Source organism: Pristiophorus japonicus, unplaced genomic scaffold, assembly GCF_044704955.1.
Source record: "Pristiophorus japonicus isolate sPriJap1 unplaced genomic scaffold, sPriJap1.hap1 HAP1_SCAFFOLD_29, whole genome shotgun sequence".
Lineage (NCBI taxonomy): Eukaryota > Metazoa > Chordata > Chondrichthyes > Pristiophoridae > Pristiophorus > Pristiophorus japonicus.
In genome coordinates, this window is record NW_027252668.1 from 11,484,282 (window position 1) to 11,495,239 (window position 10,958).

Consider the following 10,958-nt stretch of genomic DNA (forward strand, 5'->3'; position numbering starts at 1 on the left):
CGCGGTGGAGCTGCCAGACAAATGCCTCTCTGCCTCGCAGAGGCATGACTACTCGACTGCACCACATCAGGCAGTCTGCTTGAAGTGATAGCTCATGCATGCTCCTGTGAAAGGGTTTAAATTCCTCAGGGCAGGCATCACGAGCCTCTGCCCAGTCACCGGTTAGTCACATCTTTTTACTAAGGATAACGTGGGGTTGCTGGCCGTCCAGGCTCTGATTTGGTGAGCTGTTATGGGCGAAACTGTGGACTCAAAGGCATTGATTGCCATGACTATCTCACAGTCCTGTTCTTCAGACCCTTCCGTGGTGGACAGGGGTAGCATGCTGAGCGCGTCGGAACAGTTGTCTGTGCCTGGTCTGTGCCTTATGGTATAGTCATAGGACGCCAGCATGAGTGCCCACCGTTGAATTCGCGCCGAGGCGTTGCCGTTTATTGCCTTACGGAAACTTCTGGTACAACAGCCCCAACAGAGGGGAGCTGACCAGTGAGCTCCCTCTGTGCTGATCGGGAATGTGTTGGCTCACCTTAAACAACTTCTGTCCCACACTGAGGGCCCAAGTTTCGGGTGGAGTTGCTCCTACTTTTTTGGAGCAACTAGTTTACTTCGGAGAATGTTAGAAATTGCAATTCTCGGTTATTAGTTTGCTCCAGTTCAACTGAGTTCGTTGAGGTTGGCTTCAGGTAAGGTATTCTTTTTCAAAAGGGGGTGTGTCCAGCCACTCAAGCCTGTTTTGCAAGATTCGACAGTGAAAACTTACTACAAACTAACTCCGGCTGGAGTAAGTGCCCACTTTTGTAAGTTCAGAACAACCTTACCTATAGATAAGCTCAGTGCAGGCACAGCCAGAGAGGGGGTGGGAATTAAACACAAAAAGGACTGAAGCATTAAACACATCACTTAAAATGTCCAAAAACCTCTTTTGATGATATCTTGCCTTATATTTGCTGAATGAGGATAGTTGCTTCTCTTTTTATAAATAAACAAGTGTTACCTCACGGCTGAGGCAGGCACATTCCGGCTTCTTTCAGATGAGCTGTGAGAGATTATTTAAGAGTCCGAGGGTCCTGTAGCCCCCCACAATAGGATATCCACTCCCCCGGAGTTTTCCTCAGCGTGTGCTCGGTCTACGGGGAGCATTGGCCTGGGTCTGAGGTAGCTTGAATCACAGTGATGGACAATAACCCTCTGAGCTCTGGAACTGGGAAGAGCGAATAACTAATGAGTTGTTTGTGGGTTTGAAATGCGGCTTAGATCTGCTGGTATTAACCGAGGCAGGGACTGTGAGACATTGCATTGTGTTCAGGTTTAATCACAGCAATATCCGCAGTTAGGAGCTGAAAAGGACGAATAGCTGAAAAAACACAAGAAAAAAGCTTAAGAAATGTCAGCAATTGTAGTCAACTATTTAATGTGTTTCCTGCTCGTTTAGTGGTGCGGCGCTCACAGAGGGATCCCGGAATCAGAAAGTAACTCTTTCATTCAAAATCTTTAAAAGAATGACATGCAACGAATTAAACTCTGTGTCGGGGGATGGGGATGGGTGAAGGTTATTTGTTTTATTCCCCATTCATTAACCGACAGTGTTGTTTTGTAGAGTCGTTACTGAGGGACAGTGGAAACTTCAATAACTGAACTTTAATTATTTAAGGATTTTGAATCATTGATGAAGTTTTCTCCCCTATCTGACCTTACACACTCTGCATTTAGGAGACTGGTTAAAGATGTTCAGTGCTCATGCGACAAGGAACCTGGGGCGATTTTTGTTCAATTGATTTCACAGCAAAAATAGTCTCCAAAATAATTTTTCTGCCCGGGCTCGAACCGGGGACCTTTTGCGTGTGAGGCGAACGTGATAACAACTACACTACAGAAACGCTGTGGTTCAAGTAATCTCAGGAATATAACCAGAGCTTTAACCTACACAGCTGGCCGATATTCAGGAGCTGGTTTTACGAGAATAGAATGACGGTGCTGTATTTAGGAAGGCTGTTAGTGTGGCAGGAATTGATCTCGTGTTTCCAAGACTTTACACATAGGAACAGGAGATGGCCATTTAGCAGCGAGTGGTTAGGATCTGGAATGCACGGCTTGAAAGGGCGGTGGAGGAAGAATCAATCTTATCTTTCAGAAGGGAGTTGGATAAGTGTCTGAAGGAAAAACAATTGCAGGGCTACGGGGGAAGGGCGGGGGAGTAGGACTCTCTGAGAGTCGGCACGGGCTCGATTGGCCGAATGGCCTTCCGTGCTGTAACCATTCCATGATTCGATAAGTTAGTGGCACGTTTCATAGTGTGGGTGGGAGCACAACATTGCAAAGGGACATGGATTCAGTCGGCAAAAGTAGAGGCATCTGATTCAGCAGATTCGCGGGGTGCGGAAATTCAGGTGTTTATTGACTTTGAAAGGAACATTTTTGCTTTGTACCGTTTAGGACATTGAAATATTTGTGAAAGGAATTTTTTGCAGAAAGGGATGCAGCATTTAACCTTCTGCCTTAACACTTCTTTCAGGGTGTCAGCTCACATTTCGTTTCGATGTTATTCTTCCAGAATTGCTATTTTCTTTGGTGTTTCACAATAACCAGACCCTTGCTCTAAAGTCAGTCTCACTGTTTCCCCAGTCTCCTGTTGATGTTATCAGCAATGAACATTTTGACCCAGACCCCGAAAGCACAGTGTGTAAAATGGTTTATGGTTTCAGAGTTCACTTGCAGAGCAGAGAAGAAATGATTCAATTATGGAGTTCCTTCAGTTAGCATTCCTTTAATTGTGCAAAAGAAGATTGTGGGTTAATTAATGATGATTTTCCATGAAAGCAACATTAAATTAAAAGAAATGCAATCGCCCAACATGGGGCTCAAACCCAGGACCTTGTAATTAAGAGTCTCATGTTCTACCGACTGAGCACGCCGGTCTTCTGGCTAATGCTCGATTTTATCGCTCATTGCAGCCAGGCGCCTGTTGGCCTCCCGCAGCCTGGATACAGTAACGTCCCAACAGCTCATTGACTGTCGGAGTGGGACTGTGCGGTGCTTCAGAAGACAGGTCGAAAAAGCAAATTCACTGATTCCGTCCCATGTGCTCCTCCGATCAAGAATAGCAACACAATAAACATGCTTCAATAATGGCTCCACCTGAGCTCCACAGTTGTGCAGTCGTTGGCTCGTTGGTCTAGGGGTAATGGTTTTCGCTTTGGGGTTGTTACTTGAAATTTGCGAGAGATCCCGGCTTCAAATCCCGGACGAGCGCACAATTTACCCACGAATTTTGAACTTTCATCGAATTTTTGCAAAGAAGGACTTGCATTTCGACAGCACCTTTCAGGAACTCATGACGCCCCAAAGCGCTTTACAGCCGTTGAGTTATGTTTGGAGTGTTGGAGTGTGGGGAAAGATGTGCCCGAATCAACCCACACGAACTGCAGCTCTTTGCGAAGGAGTTCGGTGCAAAGAATCAGGTATCTCAGGGACTTGGCCTTTATTTGAATGACTTCTGTGTGTACCTGCATTCAAGCTTCAAACAGCAACTGGGCTTCATCTCACGGGAGCAGCGTGTAGCGGATAGTGAGTAGGTGACCAGGTTGATGTGCGCCGCTTTCAATCTTTGAAATTTCACCAAACAAAGATACGGTGAATCCAACTGTCCCAGTCAAGCGACAGATTGAAGGGATCGGTGCTTCAAACATAGCTGGAACACGCGCAGTGCAGTAATATGGTCCGCAACATTAAATGTCAGAGTTATTAAACAGACAATAATTAAACATACACTTAACAACAGTACTTACATCCAAACCTTGCGAATGTTCGCCGAAGAACTCAAACACGTTACAGTTCCCAGCTCGGTGTACAAATTGATCAAAAATTAATCGGATTCTAAACGATCTGTTCCAAAAGCCACATTTTATATCTTTTCGTTATCCCTGCTACGTGACAATTTAAATTTTTAATAGTATTACCGAATACAAGTGCCCAATTTCTGATGGAAGGTCATTAACCTGAAACGTTAACTTTGTTTCTCTCTCCACAGATGCTGCCTGACCTGCTCAGTGTTACCAGCATTTACTCTTTTTATTCTCCTAACTTATAGTCAGAAATTCACTTCCCTTGTCATCTAACTACACTCCTTCCTGATATGTAGCCTTGTCCTGCAAACCAGGCTCCTTTCGGATGATTCAGGCATTCATTGGAATTATAACTTCTGAACGATAACAATTATGTGAATTATGTAACTATGTAATACTTGCCACCAGAGGGCGCGACTGTTGGAGTCCGAATGGTCACCTGCCCACACGTGCAGGGCCAGTATAAAAGGTCGGCTGCCATGTTGTTCAGGCACTCTGGAGTTGTAATAAAGAAGACTAAGGTCACACTAAATTTAGCTCACAGTAATCAGCCTCGGGGAGTTCTTCTCTACACAACAATTGGCGACGAGTAACAGAATACGAACCTTCAAACAACCATGGCTGCCGTTGGAATATTAGAGAGATCCGTAGAGGGTGATGATTGGGAAGCCTTCGTCGAGCAGCTCGACCAGTACTTTGTGGGCAACGAGCTGGAAGGAGACACTAACGTGGCCAAGCACAGGGTCGTTCTCCTCACCGTCTGTGGGCCTAAAATATACAGCCTCATCAAGAATCTGCTCACACCGACAAAACCAACGGAGAAGGAATATTCAGAGTTGTGCACACTCATTTGGGACTACCTCAAGCCGAAGGAGAGTATCCTCATGGCCAGATATCGTTTTGACACGCACCATCGCTCCGGGGACCAGACCTGGCGGATTATGTCACCGACCTGAGACACCTCGCGGGACCTTGCTGCGTGGGGGCAAATGATGTGGGACTTTTACGTGCTGGGCATCAGCCACGAGATCATTCTTTGAAAGCTGTTGGCTGCTGAAAACCGAGACCTGAGCAGGGCCATCGCGATCGCCAAGGCATGCATGGCCACGGACGATAACACCAAACAGATATCTTCTCAACATCGAAGCTCACCGGCAAGTACTGTGCATAAAATTATGTCGCTAGCAGGCCGAACTGCATATGGCAGGGTCGATACGTCTGTGGCTGCAAGACTTGTGATGACTCAGAATGCGCCATCGTGGGTAAATGTGAATCTATTAGCACCGTGTTGGTGCTGCGGGGGTAATCCTCGGGCCCATCAATGTCGATTCAAGCACTACGTGTGCAAAGGCTGCACAACGATGGGGTACCTCCAGTGAATGTGCAAACGTGCTGTGACATACCACGTGGCTGAGGATGATCGATCCGGCACGGATCACGCAGCAAAGGCAACTCAACCCAAGGAACAAGGGCTCCCAGGTGCAGGTGGGGAGGCAGCATTTTATCAGGGAGGCTTTGAGGGTGTGCCCGAAATGTTTCCTTTGGCAACCTGTGGCTCGCTTACCATGTCGTAGTTCTGCGTAGAGCGCTTGCTTAGGGAGTCTCATGTTGGGCATGTGGACAATGTGGCCCGCCCGGCGGAGCTTGTCGAGTGTGGTCAGTGCTTCAATGCTGGTGATGTTGGCCTGAGCGAGAACACTAATGTTGGTGCGTCTGTCCTCCCAGGGGATTTGCAGGATCTTGCGAGACAGCCCTGGTGGTATTTGTCCAGTGATTTGAGATGTCTGCTGTATATAGTCCATATCTCGGAGCCATATCCCGGTGCAGGTATCACCACCGCCCTGTAGACCATAAGCCTGATGCCAGATTTGAGGTCCTGGTCTTCAAACACTCTCCTCCTCAGGTGATCGAAGGCTGTGCTGGCACACTGGAGGCGGTGTTGGACCTCGTCATCGATGTCTGCCATTGCTGATAGTAGGTTCCCGAGGCGTGGAAAAGGCACTTACAGCCTTCCTAAATATAGCACCCTTATTCTATTCTCTTAAAACAAGCTCCTGAATTCTCGGCTAGCTGTGTTGGTTAGAGCTGTGGTTTTATCCTCAGATAGATTCGACCACAGTGTTTCCGTAGTGTAGTAGTTATCACATTCGCCTCACACACGAAATGTCCCCGTTCCGAAACCGGGCGGAAAGATCTTGAAAACTTGAATATGCGCCGAATATCTGACTCCTGTTCCTAACTCTTACGTTCTTCTGATCTCTTGACCTTTCACAGAAGAACAAACTCTCCTCTGAACATGCATGAGAAAGCTCCAGAAAATATTTCCACCCGAGGTGCTTTCGCGTGTGAGGCGAACGTGTTAACCGTTACACTGCGGAAACATCTCCACTTTCAGCACCAGATTACCAAAATTAAACCCAATGAGATCGGAATAAAATTTGCTCACATGCTCAGAGCAAAATATATGATTGATGGTCGACAGAAGAATGAACAAACTTCAGCACCAGGTCAGACGGAAATGTTAAGCGAGCTGGTGGACTGCTGAATGACACATTTAAGGAGTTGGTGGTGACAAAACAAATGGGTTTCGCATAATGATTAAATGGGACATGAACCCACATCTCCAGAGGAGAACAGTGACGTGAACACAGCACCTTACACCGCTCGGCCACCCTGACTATTCAGTGCTGTGTGTGGCCACCTGCAGGTTGATTTTGAACTACTGTGTCCTTTCACATGAAATAAACGAGGGCAGCAGGCGTATCTCTGCCTGACACCGGGGAAACAGTGAGACTGACCTTGGAGCAAGGGTTTGGTTATTTCGACACAGCAAAGGAAATATTAATTCTGGAAGGACAATATCCAAAAGAACAATGACCAGTGAGCTCCCTCTGTGCTGAGTGGGAATGTGTTGGATCACCTAAAACAACTTCTCTCCCACACTGAAAGTTCTCAATCCTTCGCCTCCGCTGACCTTTACAGAAATATCACCAATCACCCAGCCACCGTGTTCACTTCCTCACAATCGGGCCACAGAGTCTCCTACCATCTCCCCGCAATCAGCGAACTCACACTGTTTACAAAATTATACCTCGAACACGTGCCTGGCAAAGGGCAGGAGAAGCCAGATAGTCTGTAAGCTCGGTCTATCACAGAAAGTATTGGTATTCATGGTGATTACAGCAATTATTAATCGTCTCACAGACCTCAATTATTTTTATGCGATGAATTGATCGAGAATTGAAACCAGGTTAGCGCACTGGATCTTAACCCCTTGACCACCAGGGAACAGTTATGATACATGTCGATACATTTATATATATTTATATATGAACCTGAATGTCAATGGCTACCTACCTAGACCTCGTGGTGCCCACGTTAGTGTGTCTAACTTTGAGTGAGAGAAACGGTTCCACAGTGACACCTGTCATGTGTCCTACATGGTTATTCCTTGTACTATTGCAAGTTGTGCACCGGAGGGCACTACAGTGGGAGGCTTGAAGCTTACCTGTTCAGGTGTGCCTGGCCTCGTATAAAAGGCAAGCCATCAGGTGTGATGCTCACTCTGTGGTTTTCAATAAAGGACGAAGGTCACTACAGTTCAAGCACTACACATTGTCGTGGAGTCATTATCAGAGCATCTGAATGTGTAACAATTGGCGACGCGATTACAGACCTTCACACGAAAATGGCGAAACTTAGTACGTTGCAGCAGTTCGCCGATGGTGATGATTGGGAAGCCTTTGTGGAGTGGCTTGTCCATTTCTTCACAGCAAACTATCTGGCAGGTGACAACCCGGTCACACTGGCTGATAAGTGCAGAGCTATCCTGCTAACCAGTTGTGGGCCCACCTTCTGCGGCCTCGTCAGGGACTTGCTGGCACCAGCGAAGACAATGACCAAGATGTACAAGGAGCTGGTAACACTGATCCAAAAACAACTCAAGCCCAAAGAGAGCATCTTCACAGCCAGATAGCGGTTTTATACACACCGACGGCCCGAAGGCCAGGAGATCGAAATATGCTGCAGACCTCAGGAGGCTGGCGGCACCGTGGGATTTTGGTGACCACCTCACCGAAGCACTGCGGGATATCTTTGTCATCGGAATCGGCCACGAGGGCCTTCTTCATAAGCTACTTTCAGCGGATACCAAAGTCACACTGCAGAAGGCCATCTCCGTGAGCCAAGCATTCATGACCTCGACCTGTGGCTCTAGGCAGATGACTCATCCTCAGGACTCAAACCCGGCAAGTACTGTGCACAGAGTGGTGCCTTTTAGAGGCTGGACTGTCGAAAGTGAACCTTCTCAGGGGAGAGAGAACAGGCCCCCGAGTCCCTTAACTCAGAATCCATGGTCAGATCAGCCATGATCTTATTGAATGGCAGAGCAGGTTCGAGAGGCCGAATGGCCGACTCCTGTTCGTATTTCTTCTGTTCTTATGTTAATCATTTAAAGAGCTTAATCATTGATGAAATTTTCTCCCCTATCTGACTTTATCCACTCTGTGTGTAGGAGACTGGTTTAAAATATTCACTTCTCATGCGACAAGGAACCTTGGGCGACTTTTGTTCAATTTATTTACAACAAAATAGCCTCCAAAATAATGTTACCGCTTGGGCTTGAACCAGGGACTTTTCGCGTGCGAGGCGAGTGTGATAACCACTACACTACAGAAACGGAGTGGTTAAAGTAATTTTAGGAATATAATCAGAGTTTTCACCTACACAGCGGGCCGTTACTTCAGCAGCTGGTTTTCTGAGAATAGAATGACGATGTTGGAGTGGATTTTCAGACAAAGCAAAGCATGATGGGGTAAGCCACCACGAAATGAACTTTGTACCAAGAAGCCTATCTGCTGTCCCTGATATGAACTCTGCAGCAACAAGTGACTCCTGGCCAGGTGCAGGCCACTGTTTCATCGAAAGCTTTGCAACAGAATAACTAACCACAAAAGAAGATAAAGAGGAAGGGCCCGCAAACTCGCACCATCCTATCAGATTTTACTTGGACTAAAAAGTTGAATGTAAATTAATTGCGTTGCCATATGGATCGATTGGTTGTTTGTAAATTAATTTAAATGATTGTATTCCGCCCCCTGTAAACTGCTTAGAACCCTGCGGCACAAGGCACTCGGGGAGATCGCTGGATCTCAACTCTTCTCCCAGAGCTCTGTTAGCAATAAAGTTGTTTCTCTTACCTTGCCAGAGTCTATGTGAATTTATTTTCACCAACAATGGATGCAGAGAGGATGTTTCCACCGATGGGGGAGACTGGAACTAGGGGCATGATCTTAGAATAAGGGGCCGCCCATTTAAAACTGAGATGAGGAGGAATTTCTTCTCTCAGAGGGCTGTCAATCTGTGGAATTCACTCTTCCAGAGAGCTGTGGAAGCTGGGAAATTGAATATATTTAGGACAGAAATAGACTGTTTCTTAAACAATAGGGGGTTAAGGGGTTATGGGCAGCGGGCGGGGAATTGGAGCTGAGTCCATGATCGGATCAGCCATGATCTTATTAAATGGTGGAGCAGGCTCGAGGGGCCGTATGGCCGACTCTTGCTCGTATTTCTTATGTTCCTTTGACTAATACACATCAACATCCTGGGCTTCATCTTTGACGAAGGAGATGTGGGCAAGCCTGGCGAGCTCAGTCTGTAAAGCATGAGATTTTTAATTTTAAGGCCATGTGTTCGAGCCCCACCTTGCGTGAATTATTTTCCTTAAACTTTTATGTTACTTTCACGGGAATTAACCCAAACATTCAAAAAGTAGTTAGATTTGTCCCTTATGTCTAAAAGGATCAAGGGGTATGGAGAGAAAGCAGGAAAGGGGTACTGAGGGAATGATCAGCTGTGATCATAGTGAATGGTGGTGCAGGCTCGAAGGGCCGAATGGCCTTCTACTGCACCTATTTTCTATGTTTCTATGTTTCCCCTTGTGGGGGAATCTAGAACTTGGGGGCACAGTTTCAGAATAAGGGGTCATAAGAACATAAGAAGTCGGAGCAGGAATAGGCCACATGGTCCCTCGATCCTGCTCCACCATTCAGTACGATCATGGCTGATCCCCATAACCCCTTATTCCCTGAAGGTTTAAGGTCGCCCATTTAAAACGGAGATGAGGAGGAATTTCTTCTCTCAGAGGGTCGTGAATCTTTGGAGCTCTCTGCCCCAGAGAGCTGTGGAGACTGGGTCATTGAATATATTTCAGGTGGAGATGGACAGATTTTTGGACGAGGCCATATGGATTGAATTGGAGAACAGAAAAGGGGCAATCACACGACTGGGAATGTACGGGAACCCCCGAACATCCAGAGGGAGATATAGGGTCTGGTTATTGTGATTCAGCAAGGAAACTATCGATCCTGGAGGACAAATACTCTGATCCAAAGGAAACGTTACAGCCTCTCCAATTGATCAGTTAATCAATGATGTTTTCGCGTGAAAGCAACAGAAAAGTTTAACAAAACTTAATCGCCCAACCCTGAACCCACGCCCCTGAGAATAAAATCTCAATCTTTACAGACTGAGCTAGCCTGGCTGGGCAAATGTGGCATCCTTGACATATGTCAAATATTGTTGGTGGATTAATGATGATTAAAATCATGATTGAGTATCTCATAGACTTGAATTATGGAGTTCCTTCAGTTAGCATTTATTTAATTGTGAAAAAGAAGATAGTGGGTTCATTAATGATGTTTTTCCATGAAAGCTGCATTAAATTAAAATAAATGTAATCCCCTGACGTGGGGTTCGGACCCACGACCCTGAGATTAAAAGTCTCATACTCGACCGACTGAGCTAGCCAGGCTTTCGCCCAGCACAGGTTTTTATCGCTCATTGCAGCCAGGCGCCTGTTGGCTCCGCCCCAGATGTTGAAACTTGCTGTTGAAACTTGTGTCGTGTTTATCACGTTTGCTTTACACGCAAAAGGTCCCTGGTTCAATCCCGGGCAGAAACATTATTTTTAAACTTTCTGTGGATGAACAATCAGAGGCGAGTTTAGTCTCCCGGCAAATGCTGCCTGACCTGCTGAGATTTCCAGCATTTGCTGTTTTTATTTGCTATTTATTCTCCTGGCAAAAGGTCTCCCTTATTCATTAATTGCTCTTTATT

General features: G+C 46.3%; 2 non-coding genes across 2 annotated transcripts; both read right to left on the reverse strand.

Annotated features, from left to right (window-relative positions):
* Positions 1 to 1,804: 1,804 nt before the first annotated feature.
* trnav-cac (transfer RNA valine (anticodon CAC)) lies at positions 1,805 to 1,877 on the reverse strand. Its single transcript has one exon. It is a non-coding gene; the product is annotated as a tRNA-Val (tRNA).
* An 8,703-nt stretch (positions 1,878 to 10,580) lies between these two features.
* Positions 10,581 to 10,653, reverse strand: trnak-uuu (transfer RNA lysine (anticodon UUU)). The gene has a single exon. It is a non-coding gene; the product is annotated as a tRNA-Lys (tRNA).
* Positions 10,654 to 10,958: the final 305 nt, after the last annotated feature.